The following is a 13,123-nucleotide window of genomic DNA, read 5'->3' as shown; positions in this document are numbered from 1 at the left end:
TGGTCCTCAACAGGCAACCACAAGCGAGCCCCAAATTTCGGTTGCTAAGCGAGACAGTTGTTAAGTGAACTTTGCTCCATTTTATGACCTTTCTTGCCTCAGTTGTATAGTGAATCACTGCAGTTGTTAAGGGAATCCAGCTTCCCTGTTGACTTTGCTTGTCAGAAGGTCGCAAAAGGGGATCACACATGTTCCTGGGACACTGTGACCGTCATAAATGTAAGTCAGTTGCCAAGCGTCTGTATTTCGATCATGTGACCGCTGTGATGGTTGTAAGTGTGAAAAATGGTCATAAGTCACTTTTTAAAAAGCTGTTGTAATTTTGAACAGTCACTAAGCGAACTATTGTAAGCTGAGGACTGTGTATTTTACTACAGATAGTCCTTGACTTGCAACCATTGGTTGCAGCGTCGCGGGGTCATGGGATCCCCTTTTGCAACCTTCTCACAAGCAAAGTCAATGGGGAAGCCAGATTCACTTAGCAACCGTGTGACTAACTTTAACACCTGCAGTGATTCACTTAACAACTGTGGCAAGAAAGGTCGTAAAACGGAGCAAATCTCACTTAACAGGTGTCCTGCTTAGCCACAGAAATTTTGGGTTCCATTGTGGCCATATATTGAGGAGTAACTGCACTACAAATGCCAGAAGGGATTGGAACATACCAAAATCTCTCCTCTTCGCTTAAATGAAAGTAACCCACTCTTTTACTATTGAGTTAGTTATTTGTTCTAAGCCCACAACTGAATACACCCTGTGTCCATTGTCCCGTGACCAATGACACGTGTGTATGTGTGTCAAGTGAGCAGGGCACATACAATTCAATAGCATTCTTCCTACCCTCATTTTGCATAGGGCAGGGGTAGGCAACCTTGGCTCTTTTATGACTCGTGGACTTCAACTCCCAGAATTCCTGAGCCAGCCACGCTGAAGAGAAAGGAAGAGGTTTCCATGCTGAGCCCTGCTGGTTCAGGAATTCTGGGAGTTGAAGTCCATGAGTCATAAAACAGCCAAGGTTGCCTACCCCTGGGTTAGTCGAAGTCAGTTTAATACTTCGGCATCCATTTCACTGAATCTGGCATAGGGCATTGAACTGTATGTGCAAGGGTGTATGCTGTGTTGGCGCAGTGTTCAGAATGCAGTATTGCAGGCTAACTCTGCCCACTGCCAGGAGTTCGATCCTGACTGGCTCAAAGTGGATTCAGCCTTCCATCCTTCTGAGGTTGGTAAAATGAGGACACAGATGGTTGGGGGACAAGATGCTGACTCTGTAAAACGCTTAGAGAGGGCTGTAAAAGCACTATGAAGCAGTATATAAGTCTTAAGTACTATTGCTATTACTATTGCAGGCAAACTCTGCCCACTGCCAGGAGTTCGATCTTGACAGGCTCAAGGTCGACTCAAGCCTTCCATCCTTCCAAAGTCACTAAAATGAGGACCTAGGTTGTTGGGGGGCAAGATGCTGACTCTGTAAACCCCTTAGAGAGGGCCGTAAACGCACTATGAAGCGGTACATAAGTCTAAGTGCTAGTGCTATTCAGTTGTGGGCTTAGAAGAAGTCACTTGTTCTTTGATTTCTGCCAAGAAATTTTTCACGAACTGGATTTTTCCATTTTAGTAGCAACTTTCCCAATAGCAAAAAAAAAAGAGGCTGGGGACAAGAGTGCAACAAACGGTAATTTAGAAAATCAGCTCTTTTATTCTGCAAACCTGTTGTTTTGAAAGGGAAGGCACACCAGCCACACAATGGAAGGTTAATTTCACTGATCTTTTATTCGGTATTAACCTTTTAAAACTGACAAGTGAAAGGACAAGCTTCAAGAGAGAACGCAGCCGACTCCTAACAGCTTCTGACAGGAAACCCTCAACTCTCGCTCAGGTAAAAGAATTCTATTCTTTTCATGTTATTTTATGTGCCCGTGCCCTTTAAAACAACCTGTCAAATTCACAAATTCAAACTTCACAGGCAGAAAATAAATTCAGTTTGATCTCATAGCTCTCGTATTTGCTTCTGTCACTCAGAATTTATGAACTTTGGGCCAAAGGTTTTTTCCCCAACGCTGTTTGAAGTTTGCGGAGGGAACCCTTTAATTTTATTTTATTTGATATTTATCAGGCTCTGCAATAGGCCCAGAATAGATGGTGAACAACTTCTAATTCGGAATCAAATACAATAATCTGCCAAACGCTCTTTTTGGCTACCAACAGTGCATTGTTGCCACAATATAGCTTGATATAGGCAGGTAAGTGAATCGCTTGAGTTACAGCCATTTGTTTAATGACCGTTGTAGCATGCCAGCAGTCTTGTGATCAACATTTGTGCATGTGGGGATAGGCATGTATTTACAATGGTTGCAGCCTCCTGAGGTCATGTGATCATTGCTTGCAACCTTCCGAGCTGGCTTCCGAGAAGCAAAGTCAATGGGGGAAGCCGGGTTTACTTGACCAAGTGATCCCCTTAACAACTATCAGGGGTAGGCAACCTTGGCTCTTTTTATGACTCGTGGACTTCAACTCCCAGAATTCCTGAGCCAGCATGGCTCAGTATGGAAGCCTCTCCATTTCTCCTCAGCTTGGCTGGCTCGGGAATTCTGGGAGTTGAAGTCCACGAGTCACAAAAGAGCCAAGGTTGCCTAGCCCTGTTAACTATACCAAAAAAGGCCATAAAATCGGTTGTACCTCATTTAACCTTGCTTAGCAATGGAAATTCTGTTCCCAGTTGTGGTTGTGTCAGGGACACAACATAGTCCTTGACTTACAACCACTCATGTAGTGACCGAAATGACAATGGCACTGAATAAAGTCACTTATGACTGTTTGCAGCATCCTCATGGTTTATAAAAAGAAATAATAATGATAATGATGATGATGATGATGATGATGATAATAATAATAATAATAATAATACAGTTGATTGATATTGCTGTACCAGGAGATGCCAGAGTCGAAGAAAAAGAACTGGGAAAAATTACGAAATACCACGACCTGGCCATGGAAACTGCGCGATTATGGATGAAACGCGTAACATTGATACCCATTGTCATCGGGGCACTGGGAACTAGGTCCAAAAACTTTGCAAAACACATCAAGAAATTGCAGCTTCCTGCAATAACTCCAGCAAAGCTACAAAAAACTGTGCTACTCGGAACATCTTACATTTTAAGGAGATACCTGGTTGATACCTAGGATGCTGGCAGCAACCTGTGTCAACCATTAGTGCCACCCTATCTGAGTGTTCAGTTGACTGAGTTTCATGTTTAATGAATTAGTTATATAGGTTGGAAGGGATCTTGGAGGTCATCTAGTCCAACCCCTTGCTCAGGCAGGAAACCCTAATGGGGAAGCCAGTTTCACTTAAAAAAAAAGTGTGACTAGCTTAACAACTGCGGTGATTCACTTAATCACCCGTGGCAAGAAAGGTCGTAAAATGGGGCAAAACTCACTTAACAACTGTCTCGCTTAGCAACGGAAATTTTGGGCTCAGTTGTGGTTATACGTTGAAGACTAGTAGCAATGAGAAAGATGACAGATAGTGAAAAGGGAAGATACTAACTAGAGGCAAGAAGATCTAATGAGACGAACAACAGCTCAAAGAGTTGTTAAAGTTTTCTCCAGCTTTGCTACTACAAAAAATGAGATGTCTTACTCAGAGACCTGTGTAACTTGCAAAATACGGTCTCACTTTGATTTGGGTTTACGTGTGTCTCCAAATAGCGAACCGAAATATATTTGTCTCTGGAGATTCTCAGTCCTCCAGATCATGGTTGTCCCAAAGGTGCTTTTTCAAAAGGCAACTGGACTTTCTTGGTTTTTTTCTTTGAAGACCTTTCGCTTCTCCTCCCAAGAAGCTTCTTCAGTTCATGGATGAGAAGTGAGGTGTCTTCAGGAGGAAAAAAAAACACAGGAAATCCAGTTGCCTTTTGAAAAACAACCTTCGGGACAAAATAGGTCCGCCTGTCTGCTTCTTGACAAGCGTTCGCCATTTCTTTAGGCTGCCATGTGTCAAACATGGCAGCTTTAAGATGGGTGGACTTCAACTCCCAGAATTCCCAAAGCCCAAAAATTAAAATGGAACAATTTTTTTCTGGGATGCTACAAGGTGAAAAGTGGAAGCCGTAATTTCCTTTTTTTCAAACATGTAGCTCTTCTGAACCAAGATATTATTCTTAAATTAACCAAAATGTAAGGTTTATGTATCCGTACAGCTTTGCAAGGGAGGACAGCGGGGATAAAACCAAAAGCGGCAGTCTCCTGCCAACCACCGGTATCTGCCTGCTTCTACCTACAGGTAGTCCTCAAGTTATGACTTTAGAAGTGGTGGCGAATGGTACGACTGTTAGGGAGCTGTGGTGGCGCAGTGCTTAGGATGTAGCATTGCAGGCTAACTCTGCCCACTGCCAGCAGTTTGATCCTGACTGGCCCAAGGTTGACTCAGCCTTCCGTTCTTTGGAGGTCGGCAAAATGAGGAACCAGATTGTTGGGGGCCATAGGCTGACTCTGTAAGCTGCTTAGAGAGGGCTGTATAGCACTGGGAAGCGGTATATAAGTTTAAAGTGCTATTGCTACTGTAATTGGGTCTGGCAATTACAGATGAAAGTCGTGATGGCCATTAAGTGGGCTCGGCAGTTGTAAACTGACTCGACTGCTCACTGTCAGCCAGTTTCAGGTGGAAAGCAGAAGTAAACACCAGTTTCCAGCAAAACCATAGTAAATCACAGTCACATGACTATGGTGTGCTGCAAATGGTTGTAAATGCAGGCCGGTTGTTGAGGACCCAAAATGCAGTCACATGACTGAGGGTGGAACAATGTCGAGCCATAAGTAACTTTTTTGGGGGGTGATCTGTTGTAACTTTGAACGATCACTAAGCAACTGGTCATAAGGCGAGAACTACCTTTATTAGAATCTCCCTCTGGCAAGATGAGTGGCATAAATAAATAAATAAATAAAATATAAGATGGATGGATGGATGGATGAATGAATGAATGAACGAACGGAAGAATGAATGACTGATCTTCACTACCTTCTGTCGCGTTGAGCATCTATAAACAGCCATGGTTGATGGTTTTAAGATTCAATAATAAAATAAGATTTTTCAGATACATATTATTAAGATGGTGCATCTGCGTGACAATTTCCCCACGGGCCTCAAAAGTAACCCTTAAGTTTTACCTTCTTATCTGATGGGGTGTCAAAAAAAAAGCCACATACATGTGACCAAAGCCCCTCCCCTTTTCTACCGGTGTGCAGCTTTGGCCTTTGGTCAAACGAATGCGACCAACATCCTGACATTTTCAATCGATCAGTCAAAACAGAGCTGGAAAGGGACCTTGGAGGTCTTCTAGTCCAGCCCCCTGCTCAAGCAGGAGACCCTGTATCGTTTTCAGACAAATGGTTGTCAAATCTCTTCTTGAAAACCTCCAGTTATGGAGCACCCACAACTTCTAGTGGCAAGTCGTTCCACTGGTTAATTGTTCTCACTGTCAGGAAATTTCTCCTTAATTCCAGGTTGCTCCTCTCCTGGATTAGTTTCCATCCATTGTTTCTTGTCCTGCCTTTAGGCGCTTTGGAGAATAAGCTGACTCCCTCTTCTTTGTGGCAGCCCCTTACATATTGGAATAGTGCTATCATGTCACCCCTAGTCCTTCTTTTCTGTAAACTAGCTATAACCAGTTCCATACCCGGTACCTAGTTTTCCGAGAGCCCATCCTGTAGACAGGCCTATCATGTAACCACGGTTCCTTCCATATGTGGGGGTTTTTTTGGTTTTCTCCGAGGGACGATCTATGTGGCTAGTGCTTTTAGTGTCTGCCCGCAGGCCACGTGAAGAGGAACGACTTTTGAGCCACTGATTCTGAGGGGGGAAAAAAGCCAACCTCCAAATCTCGGCCTGTTGTACAACAGGGACGGAGGTTTCCCTCAGCTCACTGGAGGGCGAGGCATTTCAATAGGTTAGTACCAGGGGTAGGCCACCTTGGCTCTTTTATGTCTGGTGGACTTCAACTCCCAGAATTCCTGAGCCAGCCATGCTGAGGAGAAAGGGAGAGGTTTCCATGCGGAGCCAGGAATTCTGGGAGTTGAAGTCCACGAGTCATAAAAGAGCCAAGGTTGCCTACCCCCTGGGTCAGTCGAAGTCAGTTTAATGCTTCGGCATCCATTTCACTGAACCTCGTTTCAAATTATCGGACGTCCTCTGGAACTGACAGGGTGCATATGTGGAGGAGGCAGGGTCTCTGCCGGCGAGCGCGCCCGGATCGCGCGGTTTAACCGCAGGCTTGACGGGATTAGCGAAAATGTCAAGAGACAGCCCTTTTCCTGGCTACCTGTTCAGCCTTGAAAATGTACTCGTCGCTATCGGGCGCAGTTGAAAGACAAAGAGGCTCAGTGGGAGCGGCAGAAAGCCTGTGGCAAGCCACGTCGTCGTCCTGTCCCTGTCAGAAAGATGAAGGCTTTGATCTATCTGGGAGGTCAGGGACGCCTCCAGATTAGATGGAGCCTCGCAGCGGAAGGCCCCGCTAACTGCCGCTTCCTGGAAGGCTGCTGCGCTGGGCAGACCTGGCCCGCTGCCTCACTCTCCTCCTCCTCTTCTTCCCGTCTCCATTCCCACAGAGCCCCTGCCTGCTCTTCTAGGCCTGGTGGCTTTTTTTGTTTTATGCAAAGGAAGGATAGGAGGAAGAGGAAGAAAGGGAAGATAAAAAGGAGGGACAAGAAGAAGAGGAAGAAAGGGAAGATAAAAAAATAGAACAGAGGGAGAAGAGGGGAAGGAAGGAAGGAAGGAAGGAAGGAAGGAAGGAAGGAAGGAAGGAAGGAAGGAAGGAAGGAAGGAAGGAAGGAAGGAAGGAAGGAAGGAAGGAAAGGAGGAAAGGAAGAGGAAGGAGGAAAGACCAAGGGAACACGAGAGGAAGGAAGGAAAAAATGAGAAAAGAGGGAGGGAGGGAGGGAGGGAGGGAGGAAGAAAGGAAGGGAAATGAAGGATGGAAGGAGGAAAGGCCAAGGAAGAAAAGAGAAAAGTGGGAGGGAGCAAAATAGGGAAGGAAAAAATGAGAAAAGGGGAGGGCGGAAGGAAGGCAGGAGGGAAAAAGAGGAAGGAAGGAAGAGGGGAAAGGAAGGATGGAAGGAGGAAAGGCCAAGGAAGGAAAGAAAAAAGTGGAAGGGAGGGAGGGAGGGAAAATGAGAAAAGGAAGAAAGGAAGGAGAAAAGAGGGTGGGAGGGTGGGAGAGAGGGGGAAGGAAGGAAAAAGAGGAAAGAAAAGGAGGAAAGACCAAGGAAGGAAAGAAAAAAGTGAAAGGGAGGGAGGGAGGGAGGAAGGAAGGAAGGGAAAAATGAGAAAAGGAAGAAAGCAAGGGGATACGAAAGGAAGTGGGGGATCAGGAAGTGATTGTCCCCCTTCTGAGGTCTTATAGCAAAACACGGGATTGACAACAAAGCATCAACCAGCAGATTTACTGGGCTAAAGACTGCATTCCCAACAAGAGACCACAAGTCGGGGAGGGTTGCCATGTGGCTTTATATAGCTAATGGGCATCAACTATGACTGAATACAATAGAATAACAGAGTTGGAAGGGACCTTGGAGTTCTTCTAGTCCAACCCCCTTGCTCAGGCAGGAAACCCTATACCATTTCAGACAAATGGCTGTCCAGTCTCTTCTTAAAAACTTCCAGTGTTGGAACATTCACAGCTTCTGGAGGGAGGTTGTTCCACTGGTTAATTGTTCTCACTGTCAGAAAATTCCTCCTTAGTTCTAGGTTGGTTCTCTCCTTGGTTAGTTTCCATCCGTTGCTTCTTGTCCTGCCTCCAGGGGCTTTGGAGAATAGCTTGACACCCTCTTCTTTGGGGCAGCCCCTGACCTACCCAATTCCAGCAACCATTCTTTATGTTTTACCCTCCAGGCCCCTTCTCTGCTCTTCTCTGCACTCTTTCTAGAGTCTCAACATCTTTTTTACATCGTGGTGACCAAAATTGCCCCCAAACCTGCAAGAATTTATTCAGGCTATACCCAAGAGTCAAGACTGACTCCAAGAAAACACACAAACACACACGCACATGCACACACACTAGATTTAATGGCTCAGTAATTGTGTGATTCCTTAGAGGCTGCCAGATAACAGCATTTATCAAATTGATCCAAAAGATCCTGGAATAATTCTCGGATTATAATCATTTATTTATTAGATATTTATCTCGCCTTTATTACTTGATAAGTAACTTGAGGCAGCAAACATACATACAAGCTCCTCCTATTTTCTGCACAACAACCCTGTGAGGTGGGTTGTGCTGAAAGAAAGGGATTGACCCTAAGTCACCCAGCCTGCTTTCATGCCTGAGGCAGGACTAGAACTCCCAGTTACCTGATGATTAGCCTAAAGCAGGGGTAGGCAACCTTGGCTCTTTTATGACTCGTGGATTTTAACTCCAATTGTCGTGAAAATGGTCATAAGTCTCTCTTTTTTTTTAACTGCCATTGTAACTTCAAATGGTCACTAAATGAATGATTGTAAGTTGAGAACTACTAGTTCAGATTGTAACAATGTAGTATGCTTTTGGTTTCAACTATGGGTAACAGTTCTGTGCATTCAGAAGGGAGATGTTTATTCATTCTCTTCCTACCACTTTCTCTGTCTATACTGGAAGATCTCCCAGGATTCTTCCAACTAGAATGGAATGGAACAGAATTACAGGATAGAATAGAATAGAATAGAATAGAATAGAATAGAATAGAATAGAATAGAATAGAATAGAATAGAATAGAATAGAATAGAATAGAATAGAATAGAATAGAATAGAATAGAATAGAATAGAATAGAATAGAATAGAATAGAACGGAACGGAACGGAACAGAATTACAGAATAGAATAGAATGTCAGAATAGTATATAACAGAACAGAAGAATAGAATAGAATAGAAAAAATAGAATAGAATAGAATAGAATAGAATAGAATAGAATAGAATAGAATAGAATAGAATAGAATAGAATAGAATGGAATGGAATGGAATGGAATGGAATGGAATGGAATGGAATGGAATGGAATGGAATGGAACGGAATAGAACAGAACAGAATTACAGAATAGAATAGAATGTCAGAATAGTATATAACAGAACAGAAGAATAGAATAGAATAGAAAAAATAGAATAGAATAGAATAGAATAGAATAGAATAGAATAGAATAGAATAGAATAGAATAGAATAGAATAGAATAGAATAGAATAGAATAGAATAGAATAGAATTGAATTGAATTACAGGATAGAATGGAATGGAATGGAATGGAATGGAATAGAATAAGAATTACAGAATAGAATAGAATTACAGAATTGTATATAACAGAACAGAATTACAGAATAGAATAGAATAGAATAGAATAGAATAGAATAGAATAGAATAGAATAGAATAGAATAGAATAGAATAGAATAGAATAGAATAGAATAGAATTGAATTGAATTGAATTACAGGATAGAATAGAATAGAATGAAACCTTGCAGATCTTCTAGTCTAACCTACTGCTCAGGCAGGAAACCCTATACCATTTCAGACAAATGGTTTTCCAGTCTCTTCTTGAAAAACCTCCAGTGATGGAGCACCCACAACCTCTGGAAGCAAGCAGTTCCATTGGTTAACTATTCTCACTGTCAGGAAATTTCTCCTTAGTTCTAGGTTGCTTCTCTCCTTAATTAGTTTCCATCCGTAGCTTCTTATCCTGGCTTCAGGTGCTTTGGAGAGTTACTCTTATATTAAGGTGTTACTCTTATTCTGTTATTATTTCAATACAGAAATGATGCACTTCTGAACGTCTATGATGCTGAGCACTCTAAAATGATTACAGTGCCCTCCTATAAACAAAATGTAAGATCAGCCTGGCACTGTTTCATTATCCAAGTGATAAGGCCTTTTAGGAGTAAAGGTTCAGTCCATTAAATAAATATCAGGGCTAAACCTGTTAAACAGCACAGATCCAAACCATTAAAAAAAAACCTTTGCCTCAGTAAAAATAAACACACCGTCTGCCAGACACTCGCGCATAAAAGTTTTATCTTTAGCCAAAGCAGCAAAGTTTCAACCCATTTAAAATAAAAACTGCAGAGGGGGTGGGGGGGAAATCATGCAAGAAACATTTTCCATCCAGTATTAACAGACTGTAAACCGAATTATCAGAACAAGATCATTTTTACTAGCAAAAGCCTAAGAGTGTACCTTTAAAATAAAAATTGTCCATTTTCACTGTTTAGAGGAGACTTTGCTTAATCTCAGTTAGCATACATATCTTTCTAAAAAAAATGAAAGAAAGAAAAGCATTCTAAAGTGGGCATTTGCAAGGGAAAACAATTCATCTTTCAGGAAAACTACCCCAAAAGCAAAATTGAGACAGAGGAATGCTAACAGGACACAGTTAAAAACAAACAACAACAACAAGAATAGTACAACAACGATAGGTGGTTTAAAAATGGCCCTAGATTTAACGGAATGGTAATTTAGGGATTCCTAGTGGAACCAAGGTATTTATCAAACTGGTCCAATAATGCGTGGATTATAATTCTTGCTATTGGTCATTTCAAAGAATTCAAGTCTCTTCCTTTGTTTTCAGCACCAGTTAAGGCTCTTAAGAGCTTTTTATTGAGCGCACCAAAGAATCTCATTCATCGCTGCACCACTTTATCAAAGTTTTTTTTTTTTTGGAGAGAACATCCATCCGTCCATTTGACAGGAATGGAACATCCTGCAGTTTGCAGGGGGTTGGATTTCATAACTGCTTCTGGTCTGCTGACTGGAGGTTGGGGATCTCTGCCCTACATATCCTATCCATCCATCCAGGCATCCATCCAGTGGTGGGATTCAAATACGTGAACAACCAGTTCTCTGCATGGATGCCGCTACCAGAAGCCTGTTCTGAGCCTGAGCATCCGAGGCCCAGAATGGACTTCCAGAAGCGGCATCCATGCACTTCCGGCGGGCCATTCTGGGCCTGGAAGGCCTCCTCCAGATCTTCAAGGCCCAAAGCGGACTTCTGGAAGCGGCGTCCAGACACTTCCGGAGGGCCGTTCTGGGCCTTGCGAAAAAGGGCTAGGGCTTCAATGGGCACCATCCGGTTCGCTGAACTCAACAAAAAATTAACTATTGGTTCTACCGAACCGGTGCGAACCGGCTAAACCCACCATGGCATCCATCCATCCATCCATTTGATAGGACTGATGTTTTAATGGCTGGCTATCTATCTATCTATCTATCTATCTGTCTGTCTGTCTGTCTGTCTATCCATCCATCCATCCGACAGTTGACATTTTACTGCCTGCCTGCCTGCCTGCCTACCTACCTACCTACCTATCTATCTACCTATCTATCTCTATCTCTCTATCACCTGTCCGTCCATCCATCCGACAGTTGACATTTTACTACCTGCCTGCCTGCCTGCCTGCCTATCTATCTATCTACCTACCTACCTACCTACCTACCTACCTACCTACCTATCTATTCTATCATCCATCCATCTATCCGACAGTTGACGTTTTACTGCCTGCCTGCCTGCCTGCCTGCCTGCCTATCTATCTATCTACCTACCTACCTACCTACCTATCTATTCTATCATCCATCCATCCATCCGACAGTTGACGTTTTACTGCCTGCCTGCCTACCTACCTACCTATCTATCACACCTTAAAGGCTCAATCCTTCCCATCCTGCACCCTTAATCCAAGTGGCAAGGGAAACAGACAGACTGTAACATTACAAGCAGGAGAGCACGTCAAGCCACCCTCCACAAGCAAAGCTCTAACACACAGCGCATCCCTGTATCTCTCATCAGTTCCCAACCACTCATCATCAGGGTTTGGGACACTTTGAAGGGCTGCAAACAAGCCACTTGATTAAAATCAGATGCAAGGCAAATTCTCCTTGGCAGAGCAAATCCTCTTCCACTGAACCAGAAGTGGAAGAGGAGGAGGAGGAGGAGGAGGAGAAGAGAAGAAAAATCAAGCCGCGTCCCCGGAGGAACAATGTGCACGCATCTGCACAGTCTCTGGAACAGCGTCTAAGTTGAAGTGGTAAGTGTCAGCCGTCCTTACAAGTCCCCCTGGTGATAGCTTTGCTTTTCAAGCCTTCAACCTACTTTGACAGTGAAGTATAAAAACGTGAAGGTCAGTGCTACTGGTTAAGGACAAGCTGAACAGGGGGGGGGGAGGAGGGAGAAACATCAATTTGGAGTTTCCTCCCCTTCCTCCGGAATCCAAAAAGTAATCTCCCTAAGGCAAAAGGAGAAGTTTGTTCCTGCACAAATAGTTTATCTAACGGTATCTTTGAAGGGCCTATGTAGGAGGAAGATCTTCACGAATCCAGGCAAAGGTCAGGAGATCAGATTCTTTAGTAAAACAATCTGGTGGCAGGCTTTTTTTTTGCCACAATGTAAAAAAGATGTTGAGACTCTGGAAAGAGTGCAGAGAAGAGCAACAGGGATGATTAGGGGATTGGAGGCTAAAACATATAAGGAACTATTGCAGGAATTGGGTATGTCTAAAGAAGAGAAGGAATAGGGGTGGCATGATAGCAGTCTTCCAATATTTGAGGGGCTGTCATAAAGAAGGGGGGGGGAGGGTTATCAACCTGTTCTCCAAAGCACCTGAAGGCAGAACAAGAAACAATGAACGGAAACTCAACAAGGAGAGAAGCAACCTGGAACTAAGGAGGAATTTCCTGACTGTGAGAACAATTCATCAGTGGAACAACCTGCCTCCAGAAGTTCTGGGTGCTGCATCACTGGAGGTTTTTAAGAAGAGACTAGACAACCATTTGTCTGAAATGCTATAGGGTTTCCTGCCTGAGCAGGGGGTTGGACTAGATGACCTCCAAGGTCCTGTCCAATTCTGTTATTCTACTTTCTTGCAAAGTAGTCTACATTGTGGCAGGCAGTTTTCAGCATCCCTGGCTGACAACATCCTTGAAAGATCTATGCACAAGTCCGGTTTTTACAAAATCAGCAGGGATGGAGTGGTTTTAGAGCCGGGTTCCCCCAACTCTGGGTCCGTGGACTGGTACCGGCCTGCAGCATGCCAGCAACCTTGGTGGAGCAGTGGGCTAATGCCTCCTTAAGTAACACCAGCTGCCTGCAATTAGTGCAGGTTCGCATCCCACCAGG

The 13,123-nt window shown here is 43.6% G+C and overlaps 1 protein-coding gene across 1 annotated transcript in view; it reads right to left on the bottom strand.

Moving 5' to 3' along the window:
* Positions 1-13,123, bottom strand: part of BRIP1 (BRCA1 interacting DNA helicase 1) — a 118,359-nt gene that overhangs the window by 18,434 nt on the left and 86,802 nt on the right. The gene's annotated exons all lie outside the window — the stretch shown is intronic.

The sequence above is a fragment of the Vipera berus genome, assembly GCF_964194415.1.
Source record: "Vipera berus genome assembly, chromosome: 1".
Taxonomy (NCBI): domain Eukaryota; kingdom Metazoa; phylum Chordata; class Lepidosauria; order Squamata; family Viperidae; genus Vipera; species Vipera berus.
This window is presented reverse-complemented; position numbering and strand designations above follow the sequence as displayed.